This window comes from Monodelphis domestica, chromosome 5 (assembly GCF_027887165.1).
Source record: "Monodelphis domestica isolate mMonDom1 chromosome 5, mMonDom1.pri, whole genome shotgun sequence".
NCBI lineage: Eukaryota > Metazoa > Chordata > Mammalia > Didelphimorphia > Didelphidae > Monodelphis > Monodelphis domestica.
This window is the reverse complement of record NC_077231.1, coordinates 254,103,559-254,116,305: the sequence shown is the minus strand read 5'-3', so window position 1 is coordinate 254,116,305 and position 12,747 is coordinate 254,103,559. Positions and strand designations below refer to the sequence as shown.

Here is a 12,747-nt window from a genome sequence, read left to right as displayed (position 1 = left end):
ATTTAAATAACTGACTATACAATGTCTAGCAAATCACTTAAACTAAATCTTGGTTTTCTTACCTGACAGATGGTTATACTACTAACTGTACTATTTATCATACATAGATAGTCTAAAGTTGTGAAAATATTTTTAAAAATATAAATTACTTCAAATAAGGTCTAATCACCCAGTGTTACAAAGATAGCTTGATCCTACATCAATATATTTGATCAAGCTTTGTATTCCATCTCAATGTCCATTTAGTTTGAGCATGAATTTTATACCTAACATCCAAGAAAACAATTAAAAGAGTAAATTAAATTAAAATAAAATAAAATAGTAAAAATGTTGGTGACTTATTCCAAGGGAGTAGCCTTGGAAAAATTGTTGATGCTCAGAAGAATCTGTAATTTTATGTTCATACTCCTAACCCCTGGTACTCAGACAAATTTTAACCATTTCTCAGTTTCATCTTACCCCTATTTTACCAGAAGAGGACACAACACAAATAACTCACACTCAAAAAGACTTAGCATAAAAACCGTACATCAAACACTTACTTCAGATTTGATTAGGAAGAAAGAATACATAGCAGACCTCAGCATAATACCCTATAACAGAAAGAGAACAGAATGATTATTTGATTCATAGTAAGGAAGAAGTTAATATTTGCTTGGCATATGGAACAAAGAATTGAATATTTCAAAAACTGGACATTTCTACAAAACAAATCATGTTATTAGGAATAATTTACTCCAAGTTGTGATAGATGATACTTGTTATATAAGGCAAAAGGACTTTTTAAATCTCAGTAAAAGATATTGCAAGCTAATAGCTAACTGTAGCTATGCAAAAAACTCCGAGGAAAAGGCCTTGTTGTCAGGAGAGGCAATCTTGGTCCAAACCTAGAATGGGATCCTTCTGATTTAAGGCTAAGATCCCAGAATAAAAAAAGTTATGATCTCAGCTCACCTGCCTATGACAGATCACTGTAATCAGCACAAACAACATATACTCTAAGAAAAGCCCTAATAGAAAAACAAAATTTTTAAAGTTCCATTCCCAAGCAAATAGATTTGCCAAACAAGTAGAGTTAATAATTAATAGCTAAGAGTAGAGTTTAGCTTTCTAGCCTTATACAATTCACACAAATCATACATTCACTTACCTCATTTTCTTTTTAAAATAAAAAGGCAGGAATCGATAGGACCCCCGAATAAAAGATCCATACACTCTTCTGGAGGATCCCTATATCCCTGGAAACTCTAGCAGGAAGACATCATCTTGAGTATATTTTCATGCAATCTATGGATATCCCCAGATCCTCCAATCACCCACATGAGATATATCCGATAAATCACTGTCGTGACAGGTCGCATTGTTCTCTGTTAACCATTACCTGTTACCATGTATATATTGTCCATTGTTACAATGGACATGAGTAGAAACCCCCAACTGGTTATAAAAGTCCTCACTACCCCCAATAAAGTTGCCATTCATTGCTATCAGCATCTCTGGTCCTCCTGATTCCATCTTTCTTATCCCAAAAAGGACTTCATGGACCCTCGTAGGACCCCAGACACAGGCAGTATATCAGCTGGCCAAACCTTGTTGCTTACAGTTCTGAGTTTTTTGGATGTGTTGATTTAGAGGTTCCAGCATGTAGATAATATATCCAGCAGGAAATTAGAAATGTGAGCTCAAGGGAAATATTAAGGCTGAATACAGAAATTTTGGAGTCATCTCCACTGAAGCAATAAGTAAATTCAAGGTTTAGATGGGATTGCAAAAGGAAAAGAGTAGAGAGAAAAAGTCAAACACAGAGTCTTGGAAGGATTTAGGAGGCAGAATCTGAAGACATTGGTGTTCAAAAAGCCAAAAGAACCATGGAATCTTAGTGATGGAAGAGCCTTCAGGGGCCATTTAGTCCAATCTGTCCCTAAATAAAAATCTCCTCTACACCAAAGATAATAATTGACTAACTAGAGTTTGCTTGAAGAACTCTAGTGAGGGAAAATTCAGAATACAAAGAAAAACAAAGTGATTAGCAGGTGTCAGACATGGCCAAAAAAAAAAGTGACGTGACATAAGTACTGAGAAAAGGACTTTGAATTTAACAATTAAAAACATATTTGACATTAGATAGTTTTTGTAATTGTAGACTTAAGGAAAGAGCAGATATTAGAACAAAGATTAACTATTTGTATAAGTTTTACAAAGCAGGGTGGGGGAAGATAATATTAGTAGTAAAAACAGTAACAACTCAAATGTACATAATGCTTTATATTTGCAAACTTTTTAGAGTATAGCTTTAAATGACAGAAAGATGGAGTTAAAGGGTTTTTTGTTTTGTTTTGTTTTGTTTTGATAGGTAGCACCTGAGTATATTTATACAGGCACAGAAGGACCCTGAGAGAGGGAGAATTGAAGATGAAAAGGGTAATGTTTGATGAAGCAAGGCTTTGGAAGGGAAAGTGATCCTTGGAGGAGATAAGAACAACAAAAGGAAGGTAAATAATCAATCCTCAGACACTTACTAGCTGAGACCCTGGGAAAGTCACTTAACCCTTTTTGCTCCAGTTACTCATCTGTAAAATGGGAGCAAACTGGAGGAAAAGTGAAGAGTTAAGAGATGTTTTGAGGTGTGGAAGTGAAAAAATTATGAATCCCTCGAACTTCCCAGTAAAGTAGATGAGGTGGAGAGTGGGCAAGATTGTAGGGGCAGCTAGATGATTCACTGGATTGAGAGTCAGGTCTAGAGACAGGAGGTTCTATGTTCAAATGTGGCCTCAGGCACTTCCTAGCTGTATGACCCTAAGCAAGTCACTCAACTCCAATTGCCTGGCCCTCCCTGCTTTTCTGTCAATACATAATATTGATTCCAAGACAAAAAGAAGGTGGTTTAAAAAAAAAAGCTGCTAGGAGAATGTGATTTAAAAAAATGTCAATAGAAGATGAATTAAAAGATGATTGTGAAGTAGTTAGGATATAGAAAAATTAAGTGTCATGAATTTTAGCAGACCTGGCCAGGACAGTGATCATTTCTTCCAATAGTGCTTAACAGCTAAAGTAGAACAGAGAAGAGTTGGGAGGATAGTAGCCTCTTGACTTGGGGTTAGCAAAGTAAGAACAGCAGATACAAAAGCAAAGGATTCAAAGTAAAGAGCAGTATGTTTGGAGAAATGGAAAACTCTTGGGTTAAAGCAGTGAAGGGAGGGAAATGAAATCAGAAAAAGGGTGATAAATGAGGACAATAAAGAATTTGGGGTCAGAAGTTATAAGGAGGGCAAAGGGTAGGTTCACAAAAAAAACAAGAAGGCAAAAGGGGTGAAAGGAAATAGAAGAGACTCATCCAAGAGGGCTTTTACAGTATTCAGAATCTAAAAGGTAGAGGTGGGGAGATCTAGATGCCCCACCCCCAAGTGGATGGTTGAGGTACAATATGGAAATGGAAGTCACCAGAACTGAAGAGGGACAAACTAAGAAATCAGCATATTTTAAAGATCATGAATTATGCTGGGGTTAGGGGGAAAAGAATAAAGCTGTGTTGAAGACAACTCAGATTCAGGACAGCCGAGATATGGAGACTTATGATGAAGTAGTAAGAGGATATGGTGTGAAACGGAATCTAAGAAACTCTTCAGTAAAATATGGTTTCTCAAGGCAAAATGTATGTATAAAATATTATACTTTTTAGGCAATCATTAATATTTAACTGTGAAAATCACCATATGACTGCAAAATTGTTGCATTAAAATTTTTCATATGGGCATCTCGGTAGCACCATGGATAGAGCACAAGGCTGAAGTCAGGAGAATTTCATTCAAATGGACCTTAAACACTTTTAGCTGTGTGATCCTGTGTAAGTCACTAAACCCCAATTGCCTAGTCCTTGCCACTCTTCAACCCTGGAATTGATGCTAGGACAGAAGGTTAAGAGTTTTAAAAAAAAAAGTTTTTACACTCAGGGAACTGGAAAAGCCTCAAGAGATTAAATTGTCTAACGCCCTCATTTAATAAAACATGATTCACAGGACATTATGGCTGAAAAAGTCCTTTCTGAAAAAATACATTACAATAGAGGAACCTAATGTTCGGAAAGAGAAATGACTTGCCCAAGTTTATAAAGCTGGCTAAGTAGACAGAGCCAACATTCAGGTGTTCACTCTTCTGAATAACCCTCCCTCTCTACCTGAACATCTGAGCATGAATTCCATTCAATCCATCAAAAAGCATTTATTATCCATTTATTATATGCTAGGTACTTGGTATATGAAGGAAGTTCCTGCTTTCAAGAAGCATACTAGAGGAAACAACAAAACATACAAAAGAAAAGGCATTAGCAATCACCTTCCTGCCCAAGTATTATGTCTACCTACTGTAAGTTTCACAGAGGGCCTCATACATAGTGGGCCCACAAAAAAAATTAATAAATTAACAGAATGTTAAAGAGGAGACGATCATAAATTGACAGAAGCAAGTATGATAACATAAACAGAAATGAAGACTACAAGCCAAATACTAGAAAGCAGGAGAATGTCCTGATGGGATAGTAAGGAGTTGGTAATGATAAAGCAATATCAGATGGCACAAACTATTGGGAGAGGTTAGCAAGTGATGGAAGTAGAGGAAGGAGCTCTGGAAGATACTGCAGAAGACAGGAAGTATTCCAATTCTTCCCACTTGTCCCAGGAGTGTATGAGAAACCATTGGCATCAGAGAACACAAGTAGTCAGGGTTCAGTGTTAATACATAAAAGAAAGAAATCAAGTAATTTTTAAGAGTTTCTTCATCAAGGAATAGAGAATCTCATGTTCACATAAGGTATTTGAAGCATCCAAATAGAGCTTTGAGGAACATGATTACGCTCCACTTAAGGACTAAGCCAAACTAAATATTTGCCATCAAAACTAAAAGCATTAGGAATCTGCCATTATATAAAAGAAACAAAACATTTGCCACCAAAGTGTTTGAAGTACCAATTCTTTACCCAATATGACAACTTCTACCTATCACTTAAACATATATTTTGACTTGCTCTGTATTCAAGAAAAACCCTAGAATACCAAGCAAGAATTACCAGAACAAGTCAAAGAAGTATTAATAGAAGAGAAAATTCTTTAAGGAAAATTATAATATTCATGGTAAAATTAAGTTACAAAACAACTTACTTCATTCTCTCAAAAAAGGTGTTTCTTTTGAGCACTCATTTAGGGTGGGAGTTGTGTTAACTTGGCTCACTAAAGTTTTAGTCTCCATCCAGATTTACTAATTTGATAAAGTTACATGACTATTCAATTCTTTATAATCATTTCTGAATTGCACAGAATGGAATGAAAGACATTCTCCTTAAAAACAAAAGTTATAGCTAACTGAAACATTGGATTTTAATTTTTAGGATTTTAATTTATAATCAAATAAAACCAAGTATCTATTGGAAAACTACTATCTGCCAAACCTGAGTTAAAGACATTATCTTCTAAAGAAACAGAATATCTTTGGATGCTAAAATATTTTAAAAATAAAATACAACATCAATAGGAATGAGAACTGGACTTGTTATTTCCATGTTATGGGGAACTCCCAGGTGAGCAAACTCACACTACTCCTGCCCCCAAACTACTTATCATTATTGAAGAAAAAAGAATCACAAAATTAGGCTTATTCTAACTACTTATTCATAATATTACATACTGTTACTTGATGCCTAAATGGTAAGTTAAAAAGAAAGGTAGGGGGGGCAGCTGGGTAGCTCAGTGGATTGAGAGCCAGGCCTAGAGATGGGAGGTCCTAGGTTCAAATCTGGCCTCAGACACTTCCCAGCTGTGTGACCCTGGGCAAGTCACTTGACCCCCATTGCCTAGCCCTTACCATTCTTCTGCCTTGGAGCCAATACACAGTATTGACTCCAAGATGGAAGGTAAGGGTTTAAAAAAAAAGAAAGAAAGGTAAATCCTTAGGCTTAAAAAAAAAGAATCCTTACTTCTACCCAACTATCAATTTTTTTAATGAATATAAATACCCAAAATTGTATTCCTCTGTTTCCAAATCTGAAATAGCTATGCTAGAAGATAGTAAATTTGAGAATACCTGTATCATTAAAGTATGAAAGCCCTCAAAGTAAATAATGTCTTTTTTGCATCCAGGTTTACTCCATAGGTCCTAAAATATCTCCAGGCACAAGAAATAGAAGTTCAAAATACTACTACTTTCCCAAAGATACTTATCACTTAAGTACCCTTTAAACAAAAGTCTCATTCAGTGCTCATCCACACAGATGATAACCCTAGAGATGTGCTTCAAATATGCAATGCATCAAACTTAGTTGTGATGTATTTAAAGTTATGAAGATGGAAGCATGACCGTATGCTTCACATGCTAATATCCAAAGTATGAAAGAACTAGTGAGACAGTTGAAGAGAATTCATTCAGCCTAATAATATGTGTTGTCAATCAATCACTATTTATTGCTTCCTGCCTTCAAGGAGCATTCTATCGAATGGGGAACACAACATGAAAATGAATATGTACAAACAAGCTCTGTACAAATTGGTAGAACATGGAGAAAGTGGTGTTCTAAAAATTTAGAAAGAAGAGAATATTAAGGAGGAAAGAATGATCAGCAGTAACCAAGGCTACAGAAAGGTTGAGGAGAATGAGGTTTAAGGAAAAAGTCATTAAATTTGGCAATCCAATGGAGATCATTAATAATTTTAAAGAGAACAGTTTGGATAAAATGATATAGTTGGAAGCTGGATTGTAATGGGGTTAAGAAGAAAATGGAGGCATCTTTGGAGATGACCTTTTTGAAAAGTTTAGATGCAAAGCAGAAGAGATATAGGATGATAGTTGCTGGAGATCAGCAACTATCAAGTGAGATTTTTTTTCAAAATGGGGGAAATATTTATAGGAGTAGTAAATAAGTTAGTATACAAAGAGATTAAAAATAAGTAATAAAAGTGAGGATCACAAAGAGCAATCTGATGGATAAGGGATAAATGAGACCACTTGATCAGACAGAGGGTGAGCCTAAGGGAAGAAGTTAAGAGAAGAAATAAGGTCACTTCATTAAGTGAGAGAGGGGTGGAAAAGAAAGTGGCAGAAGGCATGTGAGTAATAGATGAGGAAAGTGGAGCTCACAGTAAAGTGTCTCAATGTTTTCTGTAAAATATGAGGCAAGGATCTCAGCTGAGAAGGTGAAAGGGAGAGAGAACCAAGGGAGGTTTGAGGGGGAATGAAAAAGTACGGAGGAGCTACTGTGAAGAGCAAGACAGTGAGGTGATGAGAGAGGTTTATGATAGGACTGCATAGCAACAGTAAGAACCTGATTGAGGTGTATAACATCAAATTTTAGTGGGCTCAGAATGGCTAGGTTTTCTTCACCTTTATTCAGCAGTATATGTATAGAGCAAAGGTGATGGATGGTGGCAGTGATCCAAGGCTTGAGGCTAGGGATACAAAAGAGGAAGACAGATGACAGATCTAGAAATACTCAGTAGACTCCAACGAGATTATTCCACTCCTAATGCCACAATTTAAGATAGGTATTGAGGAACATCTACATAAGGGTAAATAGGATGGTGACAGTCCTGTGTATATGCTAGTGTGGGATCTTTTCTGCTGTGGATTAGACAAATGGCTGTTAAGGCACCTTACAACACTAAAATGCTGAGATCCTTCATTTGATGATCAGAATCACTATTGCTTGGTAAAATGCTAACATCAAATAAAATTAATATGCCAGATAGAGCAAAATTATCAAGATTATTAGATTTTTTATGCAGGCCTCAACTAAAAGATGTTCTTCTAATACTCTTTCAGAGCTAAAGTCTGGGCAAAAATGCATCTTTAAGTCTTTTCTACTTAACTCCCTTTTAGATTCACCTCATCTATTATGACCCTCTCCCCTCTCTAGGAACTGTCACTGGGGGAGGAGGGTTAATCCTTTAAAATCACTTCAACCTCAAACTTAAAGAGGAGAATGGAAATGCTAAAACTTTTCCTTGGAAAGTCAGCTCTAAACATGAATTTGGCCTGCTCTAGTTTATATTCAGGTTTTCCTTCTATTCCCTTCATTCCAAAGCCTGTATCTTCTTTTCCCATCCCCACCCCCAACCTGGGCTTGGGCCCAATAATATCAGGCCCTCACTCAAAATCTACCAAGGCAACATTAAAGGGAAAAATGTTCTCTTCAGAGCAACAACCTTAGGCCCAGCTGTAAGGACAGACAGTGAGGGCAATTAAGGACAGAAGATTATCAGGCTGTTTCTCAATTTCCTGAACACAAACCAAGGAAGGAAGTGTACAAGACACAAAATCTAATATAAAATCTAAATACAACAAAGAAACATATAAATGTGCATGTCCTTAAAGACATATATATATGCACAGTCTTATGTAAAAAAATCAAGCACTTAAAGAATGAATCAATGATAAGAAAAGCAAGAACCTGTCATATGTTGACATAATAAATAAGGTGAAAGAACTGTTGATGTAAAAATGACAAGAGCAGACAACAATCTCTGTCACAGATTAGGGTAGCACAATCAGTGATCATTCATCAGGGGCCTACTTATGTTCCAGGAATTATCTCCCCTCTGTTTGAAGAGCAGGACAATGAACTCTTCCCAAAGCTTCCCTATATAAAGGTCTCAGAATTTTCCAGGCAGTTCTACTCTGCTTGGTTTGATTCCATTAACCTGGTCTGGGTAGCCTCTGAAGCCCCTACCCTGCTTTTCAGCTTATGTGCACCATATTCCTCCATTAGATGGTGAGCTCCTTTTTCTTATCTTTATCCCTAGCACTTAGAAGAGGGCCTGGGATACAGTAAACACTTATTAAATGTTTGACTACTGACTAGGGATAAAAGTACAATGAACGCAATGAAACATATCCTACTTTCATGGAGCATGATATAGCAGAAAATCAACTGAACTAAGAGAATTCCTGGGTTCTACTCCCAGCTCCACCTCTGAATGTATGGCCTTGGGCAAGTCACTTTCTCTTGTAAAATGGGAGTGATGTTTACCTCAGCCAATTTATAAGGTTGTGAAAAACCAAATGAGTTTATACATGAAACATTTTGAAAACCAAGTTCATTCTAATAAATGCAAGGTGTTACTATCTTTCAGGCCTTTTTCCTGGCAAAATTGTAGTTATACTTGGAAAAGTGTAGGTGTTAGCATTGGATAATGTTTTCATGTTATCTATTCGTGTGGGTTAACAAATAGATGTTTAGTAGCAAGCTCTTTCTTCACCTTCCCCCAAATTACTGAAACACATATCCTATCATTCCACTTTGGGATAAAGAGTATTGGAAATTATTATACTACTACTTTTTTTACTCTGTGGTAGTACCCAGAATGGGATAAATGTGCCTTTTCTGATAAGGTATCACAAAGCCATGCTTGACAGTATAGGGCTGACCTTCTGTTAAGGTAGCATCTTCATCCAAAGTTTCTTTATAATATTTCCCCCCAAGTTCCTTCTTAGCACTAGTCCCAATTAAAATCCCACCTCCAATAGGAATCCTTTCCCAAGCCCTCTTAATTCTAATACCTTTTCTCTGTTATTATTTATCTTTGCTGTCTATACCTCTATCTATATGTTAGTTTGAAAGTTGTCTCCTCTATTAGACTAGAAGCTCCTTGAGAGCAGGGGCTGTCTTTTGCCTCTCTTTTTGTATCCCCAGTTATGAGCATGGTACCTGACACAGAGTAGGCACTTAATATCTGTTGGTTGATTGGTTCATAGTCTACCTCCCAAAAGGCCAGGATGAATCAAGATTTCCAGTAGCAAAAGAATAACCTTCTAGTTAGGCAAACTATGCCTGTACTTTCTATCAGTTACCTTAACTGTAAGTGAATATTTCATGCAGAGGAATAGGGAAAGGGGGTAGTACTTCCCTTTAAAACTTTTCCTCTTTGGTCCTTGCCCCTACACTACCACATGAACTTAAACTACACAAGCACACTGGCCAAAAAAGCTAATCCAAAGGAGAACAATTTAGACACTGTGTCAATTCTTTAAAATTCCTTCTCTGTCCAAGTTTGACATGATATATGCCAATACCTTAGTGATGTATTAACCTTTATCAAAGAGGTGACCAAAGAGTCAGGTATGCAAATATAATGCTCTGTTCCCAGAAGCCAATTCAGACAACACTATTCTGGATTCCACTGTGCATCTCAGAATTGGACAAGTTATATTTTGCTCCTTGAAATATCAGGTCTATTTCGGTAGACATGTGGAGGCTTTTTCCACAGGCAAGATTATGTTGGTGTCAAAGTCATTTTGTTGACATCACAACAGCCAAGAACATCTGTTGATACCAATTATGTCTTCCTTCTTTTTCTATTAAGTTCAATGCCAACCTCAAATTACCCAGACTTACACAGGTGGCATATGGTTGGGAATATTGAGCTTGGAGTTAGGTGACTTATGTTTAGTTCCTGCTTTTGTTAACTAACCTTGAGCAACTTTTTTTACCCCCTATGAACTCCAGTTTTCCCAATTTGAAAAAGGAAGGAGTTAAACTATCTTTTTGTCATGTCACGTCCTGGGTAAAGGGTGGGGATTCGGGAACGAAAGTCAGATTAATACTGAGAGAGCCTATATTCTGTCTATCTCTGACCTCCCAAGTTCACTGCTTTGAACTTGACCCTTAATGACAAAGTTTTCATTCCTCTCTAGTTGGCCTTCCTGTGCCTCTGGAAGAGAAGAGGGTAGAGGAAGTAGGGACTATTGCTCTATTGGGCATCCAGTGACAGTGAGGCACCGGCTCCCGCAGCTGCGTCTGGCTGCGCCCCAACGAGGGGTATCCCCAGGGCCTGTGACCTCGGGCGGCCAAGGGCAAGGACCCGGCTTTCCACAGGAGAACAGCAGGCACTTCCAGTTACCAGCTCCCGGACGCTGCACAGCTGGGAGCCGCCGGGGGCACCCGGCCTGGTGACCCCGCGCGTCACCCCGCTCCCACCTCCGGATGCGGCCCCAGAAGCCGCTTCCCCGCCCTGCCTCCCCGGCGCCCCCCGGCACAACCAGGACACCACGGAGACAACCACCCTCGGCGCGCGCCCCTGCAGACGTAGCTGCCAGGGCACAGGGAAACTTACAGCTTTCCTACTGCGTGCGCAGCTCAGCGGGGTGACGTCACCCAGGCCCCGCGTCCGAGGACGTCAGACCGCGGAGGGCGGAGTAGGTGGCCCGACACCATCTCCTTAGGCACCTCCCCTTCCCCCCCATCCCCGACCCAGTCAGCGACCGCCCAGAGAAGGCCGAAGCATCTTGGCCCGGCCCACCCCGCCCCGCCTCCCTCAGAACTTTCATGCGCGTGCGCGATTTGTTCGTGGCGCTCCGATTTCCCCAGCTGGCATTTTTCGTTTTCCGCGTTGGGCGGGGAAAGAGGCGGGAATAGAGGGGACGATCTAATGGCCTCCAGGGCGTGGAAAGTAGAGTTGTGGGAGCTCTAGAACTGACCTGCGGAGTTAGAGGTTGGGGGAAGGGTGTACGAGTGGGGACAACCTCGACAGCTAGGAGCTCAGAGTAGAGGAGCGACCGAGCGGACTGCCACGGACTCTAGTGCTTTTGCTCACGTGCTTGTAAAAGTTCTCCACGTGCCGTGATGTAGCTCCCTTTGACCCCCCCGGGCCACGCCCATCCGGTCTGAGCTTGCTTCGTGGTCGCTCTCGACCAGACCCCGCCCCCCGTCACCGCCCAATTAGGGCACCACCCAGCCAGGCCACTCCCTCCCCGGCCTGGCCCTCCTAGTCACGCGGCGTCCTCCGCTCCTGTCTGCTCCACCCCATAGCTGTCTTTTCCTCCTGTTTGCTTTTAATCTACCTTTCTTAACCTAGACCGTGAGCTTGTTTTTGTTTTTAAATAATTACGTTTCCACTAATTAGTTTCCTTTGCAATCCTAAGGAATTTCATTTATGCATTTCAAAACCTTCCTCTGAGAAGGGGACCATAAGCGTCACCTGACGAGCCTAGGGTGTCGGAGGCAGAGGAGAGATCCCTCTGCTGCTCGAGGGGCATCCCCGGGCGTCTTCCCCTGCTGACCCTCTGCCTCACTCCAACCCGTATCTCCCCCGCATCCATCACCTCAGCCTTAACTTTAGCGAACGACCTTAAAAGGACTAGGGTCTCTTCTTTCCAACCTTTTGTAAACAGTATTCCTAAGGGAAATGCTCCTAATTTGCACAGTTCTGTGGAGGTGTCACAGAGGGGGAGGAGGGGCGGCTATCTGGTCCTGGAGAGGTAAAGGGGATTGCTGGAAATAGCAGAAAGGGAAAATTAGCACATAGGATCATAAACTACCTGAGTAGGGTTATTTAAAAAAATACAGCCTTGAGTTGGAGCCTTTGGAGCCTTAAGTTTGGGATTCTACCATTCCCTGCAATGTTAAATGACTAACTAAAAATTGCATTATTTTGTCATTGGACCTGGAAAAGATTTATTTTTTTAGGAAGTAAAATAACAACCAATGAAAAGTATTAGGATTTAGGATTGTGTCTGAAATAGTTAAAAAATAAACCGAGAAAGGGACAGCTATGTGACTCAGTGGATAGAGAGCCAGGTGGGGAGATGGGAGGTCCTCAATACAAATTTGACCTGAGAAAGTGTGTCCCTGGGCATGTCACTTAATCGCCATTGCCTAGCCTTGGAACCAATACCTGGTATTGATTCTAAAAACAGAAAATAAGGGTTGTTTTGTTTTTTAGTTTTCTAAATTTAAAAAAAAAAAATTGCTCAGAATTGCTTCATTAG

General features: G+C 39.6%; 1 protein-coding gene across 5 annotated transcripts in view; it reads right to left on the bottom strand.

Moving 5' to 3' along the window:
• Positions 1 to 11,291, bottom strand: part of ZNF438 (zinc finger protein 438) — a 213,857-nt gene extending 202,566 nt beyond the window's left edge. For 4 of the 5 annotated variants that reach the window (XM_056800902.1, XM_007504803.3, XM_056800903.1 and 1 more), the window contains exons 1-2: positions 11,094 to 11,189; positions 543 to 593 (exon numbers count right to left, since the gene is read on the bottom strand). The gene's annotated coding sequence lies outside the window, so the exon portion shown is untranslated. Of the gene's footprint in view, positions 1 to 542; positions 594 to 11,093 lie in introns of all 5 variants that reach the window. The other variant, XM_007504799.3, reaches the window with a different exon arrangement.
• Between the last annotated feature and the right edge of the window lie 1,456 nt (positions 11,292 to 12,747).